Consider the following 19,904-nt stretch of genomic DNA (forward strand, 5'->3'; position numbering starts at 1 on the left):
ATGCTCAAATGAATCTCTTTGTGGTAGACTCAAATGAATCTCTTTGTGGTAGGCCTTGTGACTTGATCACTCATTTACAAGCCTAGACTGAAGAAAAATGATACAAAATCTCAAAAAGATATCGAGTTGATGCATGCTAAAAATGTGCAAGTCAATGTCACGTGGCTTGTTCAAATGTATCTCTCGGTAGGCCTCGGGATGTTAATGCAATTCCAAAAATGAAAAGATCTTCTTTAGTCTCGACTTTCCGATATTTCAAGGCCCCACTCCATGGACACATGCCCAATACTAGGAGATGCACAACCTTTAAGGTCTCTTTTCTAGCTACTCTAGCTTGTAAGTTGTTGCCTTTGTCAGACAAGCCTCGGTTATGCATACACTTGACTTTTTAATGCACAACCTTTAAGGTCCCTTTTCTAGCTAATCAAGCTTGTAAGTTGTTGGCTTTCTCAAACAAGCCTCGGTTGTGCATACACTTGACTTTTTGATGTGAATCACTGAAAAATTTAAATATTCTTTGGTATTTTAAATTGTAAATGGATCCTTTTTCCCATTTTAATATTTTTGTTACTTCTCACCTTGTTTTTAACATACCAAAAATATGAAATGAGTAAAAACTAAAAATAAACAAGGCGAGGTATCACGAGGGCCTGCGTCCAAGTCACATTGTACAGCAGTGTGGATTGACCTCAGGCCTCATGAATCACGATCTGTCATTTGCGTGGCGCCATCACAACAGGGCCTGCGGCCAAGTCTGTCAATACATATGTCGAGTGGTGGTAAAGTTCTTAGTGCTCCACATCTTAGACCAACACTAAGTGCAATGGTCAAAGCCAAGCAAATACCATTATTGCCATCATTTTTATAGAAATTTGCAATAGTTATTTTACATGCAGGATGAAACCATGCACTTCCAATTATTGAACATTATACAACTATGCTAATTCGTCGGCAATTTTGTTTCAGTCACTCTGGACGTTAACTGTTATACGCTCTATACCAACATAATCTTCAACCTCAAATAGATTTCTAGGCTTCAAAAGCGCTGTCTATTGTCTTTCATATCTTGTAAATAGATAAGGTACACTTCGCTATGAGAGCAGCAAACATCTATCAACCGACTATTTGACACGAAATCTTTATGCGTTTCATGTAACCTTTCCCAAATGTCTAGAGCAATATCTTGAAATTTGGCCGTAACGAAAGTTACATAGTGAAAGGAAAAATACTACCTATTCACCAACACTTTTTGCATTACAATGATACCACGTGATGTCTATCGCTAGAAATAAAACAACATTCACAGGTCATTTAAATTAATTTTTTTTAAAAAGGAACTATACGTAGTGAATGGTGGACCTCTCGATTTATGAACTTGACTGAAAAGGATACGAAAACCCTGAAACAAGTATCTGCCGGCATGACTAAACCATATAAATTTTCAGATCGAAACAACAACATTACACTCGAGAGTGAGGTTCAAAATGTGTTTTACAAAGTAGAGCAAGTTGCTGCATGGACAGAGGATTAAACAAGGTGTTGCTTATTTGCCAGGGGTGAAGTTGGTGGCGTAGGCCCAGGCGTTATTGACGGTGTCCTGCAGCTCCTCTGCCATGTAGAGAAAAAGAGCAGAGAAATGCAAGCTAAGCTTCTTTTAAGCCTACACATTTAATGGTCAGTGATCAGGGCTTGTTAACAGGACAAGTTTAATGACTAATGTATGCCAGATGCGGCTTAAAAGGGCCAATAGATGCCTTAATGATGCCAAAAATGATTATTCTTGAAGTGAGCACGGATGGGATATTATGATCTAGAACTGCAGTGCTTGAAGTTCTCTATCAGCCTGTCTTCACGACTCGTCGATTGGAGCTATGGTGAAGAAGTTATGGCAGTTTGAAGTTTGAGTCGATTGTAGATCCGTGCCGGATTGGGCAACTGCAGATGAGGTGACAGAATTGAAGTGAATGCGTCGGGCTGAAGTGCTCAATTTCTGGAGAGCGTCGGTCTTTTCAGATCAGTGATCGGAGTCCTGATCGCCAAGATATTAGCCGTTAAAGATTCACCGGGGGTTGGCTCCGTACCAGTCCGGTCCGCTCGATCGGAGTGCCATTTGGAAATTTTGACCTGCAGAAGCCAGGGTTTTGATATGCGGGAGCAGCAAGTGCTTGAGGAGTCTCGTGTTCGGGATGTCAACTTTTGTATTGCAATGATTGCAGAGAATGCCGACACGGCTACGGCAAGGAGATGGTTTTTTTTCTGATTGCAAAGGAGATGCCTTCCCGTGAATGTAATCAATTAAGCTTGCATCTTGAAAGCATAATTTAATTAAGAAGTTGATAAGGGCATTACAATTTTTGAAAGTAATGTTGGCAAGGACTGCTTGGAAGAGAAGTCGTGCTTGGCACTGTTTTGGCCGGCATGTCATCCCTTACAATGGCTATGGCCGCCCCACTGGAAATGCTTGGCAGTGCCTTGGCCAAAATGTATACCAAATGTGGTACCTGAAGACCGCCAATGGAGTTGCTTAACATTGCCTGGCCGAATTGTATGCCCTAATGTGGTGCCCTTATGAGAGAAGCCGCCCGCCCAAAGGCCAAGGGCATAGCCACCCACTCAACCCCAAAAGGCCGCCCAAAACAATTAACTAAAAGGGGCCCACCCTTAATTTTAAGGAGGTGTGAACAAAGAAAGAAAGGAAAAGCATTGTGGGCAGATGACAAGAAGAGGCGCAGACAAGGAGGGTGAGACTCGCGCCGGCCAGCACGATGCTCGGATGAGCTCGGTGCAGAGACGGATTCTCTTCAACAGGCCTAGGCTCCCCAATTCGGTCCAATTTGCGGCGGATTTGACGCAGGCGGGATCCGGGCTGCCACGTCAGCAGGGGGGTTTTTATGCCTCCCTAGCAACGACGGTGCCGTCTTTGCTAAGGGAGGGAGAGGGCTATTAATAGGGTTTTTTTTTGTGTGTGTGGAGAAGCAAACGAACAAGGGAAGAAGAAGGCGAGCTCTCGGGAGATCTTGATCTCCAATCTCCAACACAACCAAGGGCGAGCAAGGAAGCAAGAGAGGCAAGCAGGGCTCTCTCTCTCCTTGATCTCCAATCCAAGCAAGAAGAAGGCGAGCTCTCTCCTTGATCTCCAATAAAACCAAAGCAAGGGTGAGCTTTCTCTCTAAATCTGCAAGCCAAGCAAGGGCGATCTCTCTCTCTATCGATTTTGGCAGGGCTTAAACCAGGGCTTTGCAACCAAGGGCGAGCAAGGAAGCAAGAGAGGCAAAGTTGACTCTCTCTCTCTCTCTCTCTCTCTCTCTCTCTCTCTCTCTCTCTCTCTCTCTCTCTCTCTCTCTCTCTCTCTCTCTCTCTCTCTCTCTCTCTCTCGCTCTCTCTCTCTCTCTTTCGTTCTCGAGCTAAAGAGAAGCAAAAGCAACAAAGAGAAGGGGAGAGTTGTTCGAAGAGAGAAGAGCAAGGGAAGCCATCGAGCTTGTTGAAGAAGACAGTGATTGCAGACCAATCAATCAGATGGAATCGATACAATAGGACTTTCCTCGTCAGCAGGCGAATTAATTTAATTACCTCGTTTTTTATGAATTGCGGAGCCGTTAACGGTCCGGAGTATTTTGTAAGGGGAGTTTAAGCTCCTAAATCGTCATTAATTTCAATTAACGGTGTCGTTAACGACACTTCTTCATAACTGTGTATCAATTTCGTCAGTGTTATTAGTTTTTGACCAAGTTTTGTGCGTCGATAGCATTACCAAGTGATTAAAAGCTGTTGTATTGTGCGGTGCGGCAATTTTTTTCTCTCAATTTTTCCACAGCCAGCAGCTCGGTGCTGACCTGGCTCACGTTTTGAACACATATCCCCCGACACCTAGTGAACCCGATGCGAAACGAGCCGGGGTGGGAGGTAAAGATGGAGAATTTAGAGCAGATGATGAAGATGATTGCAGAATTAAGTGCGAGCGGTTAATTTGATGATAAGTCAACAGTGCCAGATTTTTCAAAGATGCTTCAATTGGTTCAAGGATCTCTGCTTGAAATAGAGACCGTAAAGAAGAAAAATCAAATTGATGAAGCTTTGGATGCAACTTTAGATGTAGTATAGAACGAGAGACGACTCTTTGATGGTTACGATCCAGAGGGCTACCTTGAGTGCTATGAGCTGGAGACCAAGGTAAGAGGGATACCACAAGAGTTGATGATTAAATCTTTTGAGCAGTTAGTGAGTTTCGATGTGAAGGAGAAGATTCAAGAGGTTACCAAAGCTTGCAACGACGACTGAGAGTATTTCAAAGAAGCTATTGTGCAAGCACGTTATGAGCAGTATGAAAGCTATCAGGAACATAGTACAAGTCTACCGGACTACGCAGATATCCGAGGACAAGTACGATCACAATTAGAAGCTGTGATTGATGAGTTTATTGTAGAGGATGCTACCTTCTTACAAGCTAATGATGAAGACATAGTCAAAGCGGTGTATGAAAATTTGGGGTTTGCAGATGTCGTGCATAAAGTAGAAGTCTTTGAAGGTGAGGCTTTACAGCTTCAAGATATAGAAGTTGATTTTTGCAAAGAATATACCTGTAGTACAAGAGGAAAAGAGATCAAGAAATCAAAACAATGAAGTGGCTAAAGCTTAAGAGAAAATTGTACAGGTGAATGAGGGCAGCCATATTCAAGTAGACATGCATGAAGATTCGGTTACAACTGATACGTTTTCTACTGACTCAGAATCAGAGCAAAGTTTTTCTGGTACAGATTCTATCATACAGGTGACTGATGATACTCGTACAGGTTTTGCCAAAGAGTTGATTAATGATGCAGATGCCATAGGTCAAAGCAGGGCTGCTGTTGAGAGCAGCAAGACCATGGTTTTTGGTATACCAGATTTATCAAATTTGAATGTACCAGATTTTGAGGACTTGACTAAGCAAGAGTATGTGCTTGAAGATCTGCAAAATTTTGATTCAGAGGGGGTGCAGACTCCTTCATTGAAAAGCTGTTGTGAAGCTGAGCTACCAAAGTGGAAAATTGAACTCGAATGTGATAATGCTGAATCAGAGGGGGTGCAGACTCCTTTGATAAGTTTCTGTGACCTAGAGCTACACATCTGGCAGACTGGTCCTGAATTTGATGATGGTGATTTAGAAAGGGATCAAACTTCTTCTCTATTGACAATCTGTGACACACAGCTCACACTAAGGCAGAATGATCATGACCTTGATGATGCTGATTCAGAGGGGGTGCATAGTGAAGTGCAATCTCTTGTTGATGAATATGATTGGTTTCATTGTGCAAATGATACAGACAGGGCAGTAGATGAAATTTTCAATGTGCATGCTGAACTTTGTGCTACAGAAGTGCAAAGATATTTGGATGAGTGTGAAAGACTTAAAAAGCAGTCTACAGCAGATGCGTTTAGTATGCATGTCATGTGTGGAAATATTAGTTTATAGCAACTTGAGATGTGCAAGATGGAGGAACCTTCTGAAGCAGTGGACCTGGACCTTATGTGCTTACTGGACGAAGCTTTGGAAGGGTTCTCAAACACAGATTCTAAGGATACCAATCAATCTAGATTCATGGATGAGCAAATTTGTTCAGATTCAGCAGATGAGGAACTTATGCAGTTGTTAGATGATGCACTACTTGATTTTGAGACTCTACGAGATAGAGAATTGTTTTCAGATGCATCTTTTGAGCCTAATGAAAACGATTTTGCCAGAGACTTGATGTATCCAAATATGCATGATTGGGATTCCAATACTAGTGAGAGTGAAGGTGTGCCTGCCAATGATTTTACCTGTGATTGATGATCGACAATTGGATGAGCCAGTTGCACAGAGAAAATGGCAGTATCTGATGCTACCTGATGCTATATGGAATCTGATGTTACCCATTGATGTAGGGGATTTTGAGCTAGCTACAGATATATGCATGATCTTGGGCAATTGCCTTATATGCCATATGATCCAGGCGGTTTGCATGAAGATTTGTGGGTTAATGTATGTTTATGCTGTAATGATTGGAAATTCTTGTATTTTCCCTATGATCCTAGAGGATGGTGCAAATTTCTTAAAGGAATGCTCACAGTTGGGCAAATGATTAGTTTCCCGTTTGACCCGGGGGCTACTCAAGTACAAGTTGTAGATTTGAAGAGTACCAGCTATCTGATGTAGCAGATTGCATGGTACAAGGTTTTGTTTTCTAGATTTATGCTAAGTCAGAAGAGCTTTTCTGGTATGCATTCAATAAGATTACATGGCTGGCTTCCAGATGACTTCTTTGGACAATTGATAAAGTATCTTCACATCTTTTGAGTTCGTTCTGCTACCAGAACTTGAGGTAAAGGACTTGACGGCCATTCCGTGTGTAGACAGAGTAAGGCATACTTGAGCTTGACAGGTTTTCTTACAGAGAGCTTAATGGTCAAGCCGTGTGCATCATTAACTGGAGCACTTGAGTCTGGCGGGGTTCACTAAACAGGTTATCCATGATTGAATGCTTTGAAGATACGGCATATACAATTCAGAGATTTTTGATGGACAGCTACCTAATGATTCAGCTAGAACATTGATGATAGGGTATAAGCCTTATTTCGTTTTTTATATGTTTACCAGTAATGTGAGTCTAATGATGGAAAGAACTCAAGGTACCTTTAGTAGATGCAAATTGAAGTGCAGTTGGCACAGATCGGAGGCTATGCAGGTTTAGAGGGGGTGGATGTCGTGCAGCTCCGCTGCCATGTAGAGAAAAAGAGCAGAGAAATGCAAGCTAAGCTTCTTTTAAGCCTACACATTTAATGGTCACTGATCAGGGCTTGTTAACATGACAAGTTTAATGATTAATGTATGCCAGATGCGGCTTAAAAGGGCCAACAGATGCCTTAATGATGCCAAAAATGATTATGCTTGAAGTGAGCACGGATGGGATATTATGATCTAGAACCGTAGTGCTTGAAGGGCTCTATCAGCCTGTCTTTACGGCTCGTTGATTGGAGCTACGGTGAAGAAGTTATGGCAGTTTGAAGTTTGAGTCGATTGCAGATCCGTACCGGATTGGGCAACTGCAGCTGAGGTGACAGAATTGAAGTGAATGCAACGGGCTGAAGTGCTCAATTTTTGGAGAGCGTCGGTCTTTGCAGACCAGTGATCGGAGTCCCGGTCGCCAAGATATCAGTTGTTAAAGATTCACCGGGGGTCGGCTCTATACCAGTCCACCAGTCCGCTCGATCGGAGTGCCATTTGGAAATTTTGACCTGCAGAAGCCAAGGTTTTGATATGCGGGAGCAGCAAGTGCTTGAGGAGTCTCGTGTTCGGGATGTCAACTTTTGTAATGCAATGATTGCAGAGAATGCCGACACGGCTGCGGCAAGGAGCTGGTTTTTTTTCTGATTGTTTGCAAAGGAGATGCCTTCCCGCGAATATAATCAATTAAGCTTGCATCTTGAAAGCATAATTTCATTAAGAAGTTGATAAGGGCATTACAATTTTTGATAGTAATGTTGGCAAGGACTGCTTGGAAGAGAAGTCATGCTTGGCACTGTTTTGGCCGGCATGTCATCCCTTACAATGGCTGTGGCCGCCCACTGGAAATGCTTGGCGGTGCCTTGGCCAAAATGTATACCAAATGTGGTACCTGAAGACCGCCAATGGAGTTGCTTAACATTGCCTGGCCGAATTGTATGCCCTAATGTGGTGCCCTTATGAGAGAAGCCGCCCGCCCAAAGGCCAAGGGCATGGCCGCCCACTCAACCCGAAAAGGCCGCCCAAAACAATTAACTAAAAGGGGGCCACCCTTAATTTTAAGGAGGTGTGAACAAAGAAAGAAAGGAAAAGCATGGAGGGAAGATGACGAGAAGAGGCGCAGACAAAGAGAGTGAGACTCGCGCAGGCCAGCACGATGCTCGGATGAGCTCGGTGCAGAGACGGATTCTTTTCAGCAGGCCTAGGCGCCCCTATTTGGTCCTATTTGCGGCGGATTTGACGCAGGCGGGATCCGGAATGCCACGTCAGCAGGGGCGGTTTTTACGCCTCCCTAGCAACGACAACGCCGTCGTTGCTAAGGGAGGGAAAGGGCTATTAATTGGGTATTTTTTGCTTCGTTAGCGTAGTGGACAAAATCGCAAATCTGAAAGCACGTTCGTCCACGTGGCTGCTTCTCCAGCTTTTTTTAACGCAGACAAAAGATGGACGAGCTGATTTTTAACGCAGGCAACAGAAAGCTTTCCCGGTATAACTCGGCCCTCGTGCAGCCTCCGATCAACCTCTCATTGCTCTCAGGAGCAATTCGATCTTCTCCACAAGGTACCACATGTAGTTGTGGCTCATGCTGGAACATGGCAGGGCAGCACCAGGGCGGCTCGAGATGGCATGCGAGGTTGAAACGGTAGTAGCAAGCGGCGTTGTTGGAGCTGAGGGCCAGCGTTGTCGGAGCCTAGGGAGGGGGTCGCACCTCAAAAGAAGTGCAGGATGGGCGGCCAAACGAGCAATGGAGTGTATCAGGTGACGGAGCCATGGTGGAAGACAAGGCTACGGCCTGCGGTGTGCAAAAGATTAGTTGCAGAGCAGCGTAAGCCTGAGGCTAGCTGGAGCGCAAGGCAGGTTTGCCTGGAGTTGGCAGAGCGCGCGACGAGGACAGTCAGCTCTACAAAGGGGGGTGACGATGGGCACGGGAGCAAAAGGAAACCATGGAGGCATGGGAAAGACAGGAGATCATCGCACTCATCGCAGGTCGCATGGCGAGCTTGCACTATCTACCCATGTCTCTCTAGCTTACTTGTTGGCTATACTTGGGAAACGTTAGTGCGAGCCAGTATGTCGGACCCATTTCGAAAATCCTCTTTGGTTAGAATCTTCAGGAGATGCCGTTTGGCATGCAAGGAAAAAGGGGAGGTGCCGACTATTGAGGCGAAAAAGGAAGATGCAGGCAGCCGAGGCCAGGTAGCACCGCAGCAGGACGGGTCTCGCACAGGGCTTGACGGGTCTCGCATAGAGCTCGACGACAAGAGCGACGCAGGTCGACGGGGCAGGAGTAGCCTGTGGTCGTGCACATTTTGTTTAAGTCCAAAATGATTGAAGGCACTGGCACAGAACATGCCGTTGCCTGAGTGGTCTAGCGCAGCGATTGATAGGGTAAATCTCGTTGTTGTCATAGTTTGAAACCCCATCCTGTCCTTCAATTTTGAGGCCTGAATTGCAAGGAAGCCGTCGCCTCAGTGGAACCTACGATGATTCTGGGCAATTAAACATCGAAGCTACTAGTATGAAGAGTATAAGAAAACCACTGTTTGGGACAAATTTTGATTACTTCGTTAGCGTAGTGGACAAAATTGCAAATCTGGAAGCACGTTCGTCCACATGGCTGATTCTCAAGCTTTCTTTAACGCAGGCAAAAGAAAGCTCTCCCGGTATAACTCGGCCCTCGTGCAGCCTCCGATCAACCTCTCGTTGCTCCCAGGAGCAATTCGATCTTCTCCACAAGGTACCACATGTAGCGAAACGATGGATGAGCTGATCAGCTAATGCTGACACCGTGTTGAGGCCATTGTAGAGCATCTGGGTGAGAAGCTGTCGGCCAGAACGGAGGTCTTTCTTGGTGGCGCATGTGTGTACAAGGGGGTAGATGGTCTCCCTTAGCGCACTCATGTCAGGCCCTCACAGCCTCTATTCTTGTGAAGCAAAGCTGAAAACCATGGAAACGGAAGCAGAGATAGAGTATAGCCTTTGTAGGCTGATGCACACAGAGAAAGTGAGTGCAAATGGGTTCATTGTCGTCACAGAATCCCGGAAAATGAGAATCCATTGCCATCGTTCTCGGCTCTCAGAGCAGTTGCGCTGCTTCGTTGAAGGTTGCCTGAAGCAGAGAAAGAAACATCTTTGTAGGAGTCGATAGAGGCGGGGACTTGCTTGAGCTTGGGTGCGGGGGGTTTCCCCTAGATGTTCGACCTCATGGACCCCGATCTGGTGATGGAAAGCAATACAAAGAATTTGGTATGTGTTCGTTGTTTATTTAATTAAGTGCAGTTTATGCTAGTAATTACAGGTGGAATTTTCTTCTTCCGTAAAAATGATGATTGCGGTTGTTGGAGAAGAATGTCGTGCTTGGCAATGCCTTGGTATACATGTATCCTAATTGTGGTGTACTTTGGAAAGCACAACAAGTTTTGGAAATCGCATCCTTGGCCTCTGAGTTATATAACCCACGTGGCACACTCAAGAGCAATTCGATCTTCTCCACAAGCAGTTCGCACGTTACAGAGCTTGTTGGCCAGTATGTATGTTAAGTGCGGTGCACTTGTCAGGGCACAACAAGTTGATGAGCTTCCAGTCTGGGATGTCGTCGGTCGCGGACTGCACTTATTGTAGGATATGCCCAACATGGGCCGGGTCACGAAGCTCTGGGCTGTTTTCATCGCTTGAGAAGTGAGGACCTCTCTTCGGATGCGGTCACCTATGCTTGTGCCTTGAAGGCATGCGGTATCATTCAAGACGTTGATCTGGGTAAACAAATTCATGACGAGATTGCTAGTCAGAGGTTGTTGGAGAAGAATTTCGTTCTTGGCAATGAGTTGGTATACATGTATGCTAATTGTGGTGTATTTTGGAAGGCACACCAAGTTCTGGACGAGCTTCCCAAACGAGATGTCATCTCTTGGACTGCATTAATTGTAGTATATGCCCAACAAGGCTAGGGCTAGGAAGCTTTGAATTGTTTCCATTGTATGCAAAGTGAGGGTTTCTCTCCAGATGCAGTCACCTATGCTTGCATTTTGAAGGCATGTGGCATTATGTGAGACATTGGGCAAACAAATTCGCGATGAGATTGTCAATCAGGGGCTGTTGTAAACAACTGTCATGCTTGGCAATGATTTGGTTGACTTGTATGCCAAGTGTGGTGTACTTTTGAAAGCTCAACAAGTTCTTGAAGAGCTTCGTGATCGAGATGCAGTCTCTTGGAATGCATTGATTGCAGGTTATGCCCAGCAGGGGCAGGGCCAAGAAGCATTGGGATGTTTCCAGTGGATGCAAAGCGAGGGCTTCTCTCCAGATGCAGTCACCTATGCTTGCATTTTGAAGGCATGTGGCACTTTGAAAGACGTCGACACAGGAAAACAAACTCATGATGAGCTTGTTAGTCGGGGACTGTTCAACAAAAATGTCGTGCTTGGTAATGCTTTGGTTGACATGTATGCCAAGTGTAGTGTACTTTCCGAAGCACAACAAGTTCTTGACAAGCTTTATGTCCGGGATGCAGTCTCTTGGAATGCATTGATTGCAGAATATGCCCAACAGGATCAGGGCCAGGAAGTGCTTGGCTATTTTCATCGGATGCAAAGTGCCTTTCACAGTTGAGCACCATCGTTCTTGCTTCCACCAGATTTGGACGTATGAAGCGACGAGTGAATTTTGATAGGCTTGACACAAGCTGAAATATAAAAATTCCTGCTTCTTCCGAAAGTTCCTCCACCCAAATAGTCACACGCTTATCTCCTGCATCCTCCATTGTCATCTCTTGTAGCGGGTTCAGAGTAGGAGATGCTCAGCACTGTTGATGCAAGGTGCATCGACGACCGACATTCAATCGTGCGGTGAGTAAGCATTATCATTCTGTAATTTTTGACATTTTTGACACTGCGAACGCAGTTAATGAACACACTGAGAATTGCACGCTGCCGTGGGAATGGCACGTTCCCTCGTATTATACAAATTGGGGAGGACTGTGCAAACTCCCCCGTGCAAGGAAACTTGCATGTTTTGTTTTTTTTTGAAACATAAAAATTGGAACAACAAACAATAAATAACATTGACATCTTGTATGATTACGAACATTGAGCTTGACAAACCTCTAACCCTCCTCGTGGTTTTCTGCAAGGTACCCCTCTGAAGCACTATGATCGGTATCTCATTCTTTCGAGGTACACCTTTGAACCACAACAATCGGTGGCCTCTCTCTCTCTCTCTCTCTCTCTCTCTCTCTCTCTCTCTCTCATCCTTTCATAAACTTTTTTACTTGAGAAATTTTGAAATGGCATATATAGTTTTCAATATTTTCCTCGAGAAAGATTTAGAAGAGTTACGACAACAAGGAGAGGATGCCTCACTGGCATCTGGAGGGGGGCGTATGCATGTAACTATGGATCGCTATGAGGTACCTTGTGATTACCAAATATCGACAACTGCCTTTTGGTTTGAAAGAGCTTGCTAAGATTTCAATATAATGCCATATTAGTGAATTTGGGAATTTCCCAATTCCCACTTTCAAAATGAGCTTAAGATTTGATCACATGGCCAAATCTTAGCGAGATTTTTGAGAGCGTGGCTAATTGGAAGATCTTTTCCAGTACTACCTTGTGGGTGGATTTGGCCTTAAAAAATAGTTTGAGATTTGTCCATATGGCCAGATCTTCAAGAAATTGGTGAATTCCAAATTGTATCTAAAGTCTCAAACTCTCTAATATGTTGTTATATGGGTCTTAATGCATCCGTGCAAACACCTTAAGAGCCAGGACAGGATCAATAGGAATAGGATCAATAGGAATTGTCACTGTGGATTGTTTCACTTTGATTTGGGTCTGCAATGCAGTCTTGAAGAGTTAGTTTTGTTGGGACATTGTGAAATAGAATGACTGGAATGTCGTAAAAAGAGGCTGGGATGCACACGTTCTGGGAGAAGCTCCTCACAAGTTCAAGAGTGGTATAGAAGCTCTTATGCAATTGAAGGCAGATAATCCAAAATTCAATGACCAATATTGTCCTCCAAAATTGCAAACTTGATGGTTTGTAGTATTTGGTAGACTTTTTATTGAGCATCATGAATACATTCATATTTGTGATGAATTAGATTGGAAAGAATTCCCCTTCTAATTTTGAAACTGCTTCTCACATTTTTAGCCATGACCTATACCTACATACATTCCGCTCCAGCCATAGCGTGGGCTCTCCATTGTGTCTCGTCACATAATCCTTGAGCATTGAGAGCCACTTATCCATATAGTTCATCACATGTATCTTTTGGTCCAATACATCATATTTACCACCCAAAACGATAATAAAAAATCATGTGTACCTTTGGCCCTACAGGTCATATTTGTCCATCGAAGACGATAATAAAAAATATACCTCCCTCTCTCTCTCTCTCTCTCTCTCTCTCTGCTCCCCAAGTTTTTGTCTTCTAGAGGTTCTTGTTTTGTCTTACCCTCGGACTCTGCGGCTAACGAAGCACTCTAGTTTTTGCATGAGAGGTGTGTGGAGAAGCAAACGAACAAGGGAAGAAGAAGGCGAGCTCTCGAGAGCTCTTGATCTCCAATCTCTAACACAACCAAGGGCGAGCAAGGAAGCAAGAGAGGCAAGGAGGTCTCTCTCTCTCCTTGATCTCCAATCCAAGCAAGAAGAAGGCGAGCTCTCTCCTTGATCTCCAATCAAACCTAAGCAAGGGCGAGCTTTCTCTCTAAATCTTCAAGCCAAGCCAGGGCGATCTCTCTCTCTATCGATCTTGGCAGGGCTTAAGCCAGGGCTTTGCAACCAAGGGCGAGCAAGGAAGCAAGAGAGGAAAAGTATACTCTCTCTCTCTCTCTCTCTCTCTCTCTCTCTCTCTCTCTCTCTCTCTCTCTCTCTCTCTCTCTCTCTCGCTCTCTCTCTCTCTTTCGTTCTCGAGCTAAAGAGAAGCAAACGCAACAAAGAGAAGGGGAGAGTTGTTCGAAGAGAGAAGAGCAAGGGAAGCCATCGAGCTTGTTGAAGAAGACAGTGATTGCAGACCAATCAATCAGATGGAATCGATACAACAGGACTTTCCTCGTCAGCAGGCGAATTAATTTAATTACCTCCTTTTTGATGAATTGCGGAGCCGTTAATGGCCCTGAGTATTTTGTAAGGGGAGTTTAAGCTCCTAAATCGTCATTAATTTCAATTAACGGTGTCGTTAACGACACTTCTTCATAACTGTGCATCAATTTCGTCGGTGTTATCAGTTTTTGAGCAAGTTTTGTGCGTCGATAGCATTACCAAGTGATTAAAAGCTGTTGTATTGTGCGGTGCGGCAAATTTTTTCTCTCAATTTGTCCACGGCCAGCAGCTCGGTGCTGACCTAGCTCACGTTTCGAACACATATCCCCCGACAACGGTGGGGTCAACCAAGTGGTTGGACAAGTTCTCTATGGGGTCCTTGTATGTGACAATGGCCTGGACGAAGAAACCAAACATGGAGAACATGGCGAGTCTGCCGTTCTTCAACTCCTTCACCTTCAACTCGGCGAAAGCCTCTGAATCGTCAGCCAAGCCAAGGGGGTCGAAGGAGCCATCGGGGTAGATGGGGTCCTCAACCTCACGAAGGGGTCCACCTGCAGCCATCCACACAACATCAGAGTACAGGTACGAATCAATATATACACGGTATCCCTCACCAACGCCCATAAGGATGACCTCGCAGGATCAGATGGCCAAAATTCTCTGCGCGTAGACAAGGCTTGGGTTGCCAAGATAGTCAAGGCCGCCATCGGTGAAGATCTGAGAGCCAACCTTGAACCACACAGCCTCAAGATAAAAGCACACAGCCTTGAACCACACGACCTTTGGGTTGCAGACGTGCAGTTTGGACTCTCAATGCATGAGTCACGACGACTCAGTCACGAGGCCAACCTGAAATGATCTCTCCTCTTTTCTGTCTATAAGACTCGAGACTGCGTGATAAAGACTACATAGCCTTCAAGAAGGTGCAGTGCCATCTCAGGCTCTCTCAACCCGTCTGCGTTCAGTTCACCTTCAACGACCTTAATACTCTCGCATGACTTCTCCCAAAGGACTAAAGAAATGATGACCGTCCACATGGACGCCATCCATCAAAGTACGCCCAATCTAGCCTAACATTAAGGCCTTTCCTTAGTAGGCCAAAAAGAATAGAGAAACTCAAGTACCTGAAATGAAATGCATTTTCCAAGATGAACATAAGATTTAAATGAAGTAGAAACAAAAAATGTATGGCCCCTTGTGGACGAATATAGTTCTCCATAGTTCCATCCCCCTAGTTCATGGTGATAAAAACTGTCAAAGTTAAGATTCATAAAAAAACAATTTTCCTGCTTTACAACTAAAAGTTATCCAAAGTCAAACAAAATAGAAAGTGTAGTTGTTTCAAAACCAAAAGCACATAGATATGTTCCTACTAGAGAGACATGTGTTTCAAAACCAACAACTGTGATACACAAATAAGCTTGTTTCAAAACCAACAATTGTCTTGGAGCACACGGATAGACTATAGGTCGGTTCTATAGAGATTCTACCAAGATTTTAATGAAAGCATCAAAACTTCAATTTTTGCTTGGAGATGAAATTAAGGATTTTAATGATTAACACTAGTTTGGTACCAAAAGAGGACTCTTGAGTGTTCTTTTTTTACAAATTTAGATTAAATGCTATGTGCATGCATGCATCGGATGATGTATTTTAAAAAACCCTTTTGATATGATTAAATATACTAGTTAGAGGGTCTTTTAAAAATATAACCTTCAATTTAGAAGCTTTCATGATCAAGAACAATACTTATCAAGTGGACCACGTAAGACTGTGATGGATGCCTTGAAAAAATAGATTTTGAAAGCTCAAGAAAAATGAAGAGACCTTGTACAAAATTGTACGTGACTTTTCCATAATTGTACTATAGATAATTGAAAATTTCATGTGCAAAAATTGTACGTGACTTTTCCACAATTGTGCTATAGATAATTGAAAGTCCCTACTAGAGAGACGAGTGTCTCAAAATCAAGAACTGTGATACACAAATACACTTGTTTCAAAACCAACAATTGTCTTGGAGCACACGGCAAGACTATAGGTTGGTTCTATAGACAATCTACCAAGATTCTAATGGAAGCATGAAAACATCAATTTTCGCCTTGGGGATGAAATTAAGAATTCAAATGATTAACACTAGTTTGGTACCAAAACAGGACTCTTAAGTGTTCTTTTTTTATAAATTTAGATTAAATGCTATCTGCATCAGATGGTGTATTTAAGAAAACCCTCTTTATATGATTAAACCTGTTAGCTAGAGGGTCTTTTAAAAATAAAACCTTGCAATTTAGAAGCTATCATGATCAAGAATAATACTTATCAAGTGGACCCCGTAAGACTGTGATGGATGCCTTGAAAAAATCAGCTTTAAAAGCTTAAGAAAAATGAAGAGACCTTGTACAAAATTGTAAGTGACTTTTCCACAATTGTGCTATAGATAATTAAAAGTTTCATGTGAAAAAAATTTAACTTGAGAGCATATAAAATAATGGGAAGTCTATGTGTTTGAAATAGCCATTTCAAGATTATCGTTGTATACAAAGAAGAATATGTTCTTGATGTATTTGTGAGTTTTAGAAACGGATACATTGCTTACCATGTCCATTGAGGACTCAAAGTGGCAAGTAGAAGTGCTTTGGTAAGCAATAATTATCGGATTTGTTCAAATACTCAAAACTGCACACGAGGAAACTTTGATATTTTAATTCTTGAGGCATAAGCATTCAAAACCTCAAATAACTTCAAACTTTCCATGTATATCAACTAAATGTGTCAAAGTATGTGGTACGGACATAATTGGGCCACGCAAAACCTTGGTTTCAATGTTATTGTGGAGGACTCAAGATTTTCAAGAGTTTTTGCATTTTAAAAAGATCAAGATAAAGTTCAAGCAACAAGATTTTATTGAATTAGGGAGTCAAAAAATATGTATTTTCTTGGTTTTAGCATTAAGAATCATTTGTAGTTATCAAAATGCATCAGAATAGTCCCAATTCCATGAGAGGACCGTTGGAAGGCCAAAAATGTTGTTAGTAGGTGTGCAAGTATGAAATTATGTCTATAACTTGCAAGTGAATTGGAAACTAGTCCTTGAAGGGAATTCCATTGATCTGTAACACTAAGCACTAAGAGGTGCCTTCACAACGATAAAAAGGTCATCTCTACAAAAAGATATTAGAATTTTATGATTTTTTTGGCAAACCAGCTTGAAATTTTACTAAATTTTATGACTAAGAACTTATCATAATTCCCTCCAAAGGGCTTGTATTTTAAAATGGAGAAAAATCCAATATTTTCTTTTCCTCATAATCAACCTATGGTAGATGCAAGCTATAAATTTTTTTTTTCTAGCCCTCACATGCGATCAAGGGGTGCCATATTTAGTAAGCTAAGAGCATATATATGGTGAGTTTGGGTGGTGAATTGCATGCGTGAGTCTCGACAGTCTGTGCAATCATCGTACTGCAAAAAGTGATAGCTCTTTTGTAAGAAAACCTAAAAATCCTTCTCTTTTTGTGTTTTTCTCCCAATAAACGTGGAGCATCATGACATTCACCCCCTCTGAACCTGCACATCCTCCGGCATGTGCCAGTTGTCTTCAAGTTGTTAATCTTTGTAAGCAAAAGTATCGCCAGAATTAGCATCTTCTAGTGAATACATCTCATCATTTTCATGGCATTCTCGAGAGCCTTGGTCACCCAAAACCACCTGCCCTTCGCGCTTCTTGAATAATTTGATCCTCTTCCCTGCAATGGGCACTCTAATCTAGGTGCCATCAAGTTCATTGAGCTTGTAAGTTCCATTATCATAAACGTGCATCACATCATAAGGTCCAAACCATCTCTTGACCATCTTACTGTTGGAATTAGGGTTGCAGAGAAACACACACAGCGTGGAGAAGACGAAGGAAGCTCAAGGCACACAATAGAGAGTGTGTTACTTAGTGTGCAATGGAAAAAGATAGATAGCCCTAGAGTGATGGGCGTATATACAATGCACGGGGGAAAAAACCTCCTAAAGAGGGAAAAAATGGCCTGGCGGTCCTAGTGTGTTCACACACATCACTACCACATGTATATGGTAACAAATCCCCCCTGGACTGATGCGGTGAACGAGAGCTGGCACATGAGTAAAGGGAAGTGCCATGCCCTGAGGACAGGATCAGTCCACAAAGGGGACTAAGCCCAAAGCTTTGCGGAAAGCTTCAAGGTTCTCACGAGACAATGCCTTTGTGAAAAGATCTGCAAGGTTGTCCTATGTTGGCACATAAGCCAAGCTGATCTCTCCTGCTGAGAGCCTCTCCCTGACATAGTGGTAATGCACCTCAATGTGCTTTGTGCGATCATGAAAAACTGGGTTCCTCGCAACTGCCAATGCGCTCTGACTGTCAGTGTAGATAGTGTTGGCAGTGTCCTGTCCAACACCCAAATCAGCCATAAGGCGTCTGAGCCATACACACTCAACCGTAGCTGTGAAGATTGCCCTGTACTTAGCCTCACAACTAGAAGTGGCCATAGTAGGTTGCTTCTTGCTCAACCATGATATACATGAACTGCCAAGCATGAAACAAAAACCACTTGTGGACACTCGCGTGTCAAAGAAACCAGCCCAATCTGAGTCCGAAAAAGCATGTAAGTCTGGCGGCAATGATCCCCCCTTGGGATAAAACAAGCCAAGATGTAAAGTGCCACTAAGGTAGTGGAAAATACTCTTGACAGCCTGCCAATGATTAGAACCTGGGCTATGCATAAATCTGCTGACCTGTGAGACTGCAAACTGAATATCTGGCCTCGTGTTGCATACATAAATGAGGAAGCCAACAGCAGTTTGGTAAAGAGTGACATCAGCAGGATCACTAGCATCATGTAGACTCAACTTCAAACCTGTTTCCATGGGAGTGGCAATAGGTTTGCAATCCTCAAGTCCAAACTTACATAGCAATGTCTCTATGTAACTTTTCTGACACAAGGCAATACCACCATCACACTGCTTAAACTGTAGACCCAAATAATGATGCAACAGCCCCAAATATTTCATCTTGAAAGTAGCATTCAAATCAGCCTTAAATTCAGTAATATGTCTCTCATTTGGTCCCGTGATCAACAAATCATCAACATAAAGAACCACAATGAGAAATATATCATCCTCACGCTTTACATACAATGTGATTTCTGTTGGACTGTTATGAAAGCCTTGTTTGACCAAATGAGTGTCAGCTTTCTCATACCAAGCACGAGGAGATTGCTTCAACCCATACAAAACCTTGTTACATTTGCACACTTTGTCCTCTTGTCCTTTTATGACAAAACCGCGAGGCTGCGTTACATAAACTTCCTCAAATATGTCACCATTTAAGAAAGCAGTAACAATGTCTGATTGATGTACATCCCAACCAAAATGAGCTGTCAATGCACATAGAAAACGCACAGTAGTCATACAAAAAGTGGGAGCAAAAGTCTCTTCATAATCTATGCATTTTTGCTGTGCATAACCCTTTGCAACAAGTCGAGCCTTATGGCGATCGATCTCACCATCCGGCTTGCGTTTCAACTTGTAAATCCACTTCGTACCAATGGCCTTTTTGCCAGGAGGCAAATCACATAAAGTCCATGTGTCATTTTCTATAAGTGCATCATATTCTGATTGCATGGCAGCGATCCAATTTTCTGAATTCTGTGCTTCATCAAAAGTCAGAGGCTCCTCAACATCATGTAAGCTAGACACTGCCAAAGCATAACAATCTGATGTATAAGATGCATGGAGAGAGCCTGAACGAGTACGACTAGACAAAGGTGCATCCAATTTACTGTCACGCAAAGTGTGCACCATCCATTTTGGCATACCTCTAGCCTACTCATTTTCAGCCCTTTCCTCATCAAGTACATCATGTACATCTACATCAGTAATAGGATGATCTAGAACATTTTCAGAAACCCCCATAGGCTGTACATTTGCATCATTGGAACTTACATTCGTATTTCCACCACTGAAACGAGGCAACAAAGTGTCATAAATGTCCTATGAGCTTACATTACTGTCTCTAGTACATGACAGCAAGGGCTGAACAGAATCTTCCACAAACACTACATCCCGAGAAACCAGAATACGTTTTGTTTGCGGA

The sequence above is a fragment of the Adiantum capillus-veneris genome, chromosome 16 (assembly GCF_014529385.1).
Source record: "Adiantum capillus-veneris isolate H3 chromosome 16, ASM1452938v2, whole genome shotgun sequence".
Taxonomy (NCBI): Eukaryota; Viridiplantae; Streptophyta; class Polypodiopsida; order Polypodiales; family Pteridaceae; genus Adiantum; species Adiantum capillus-veneris.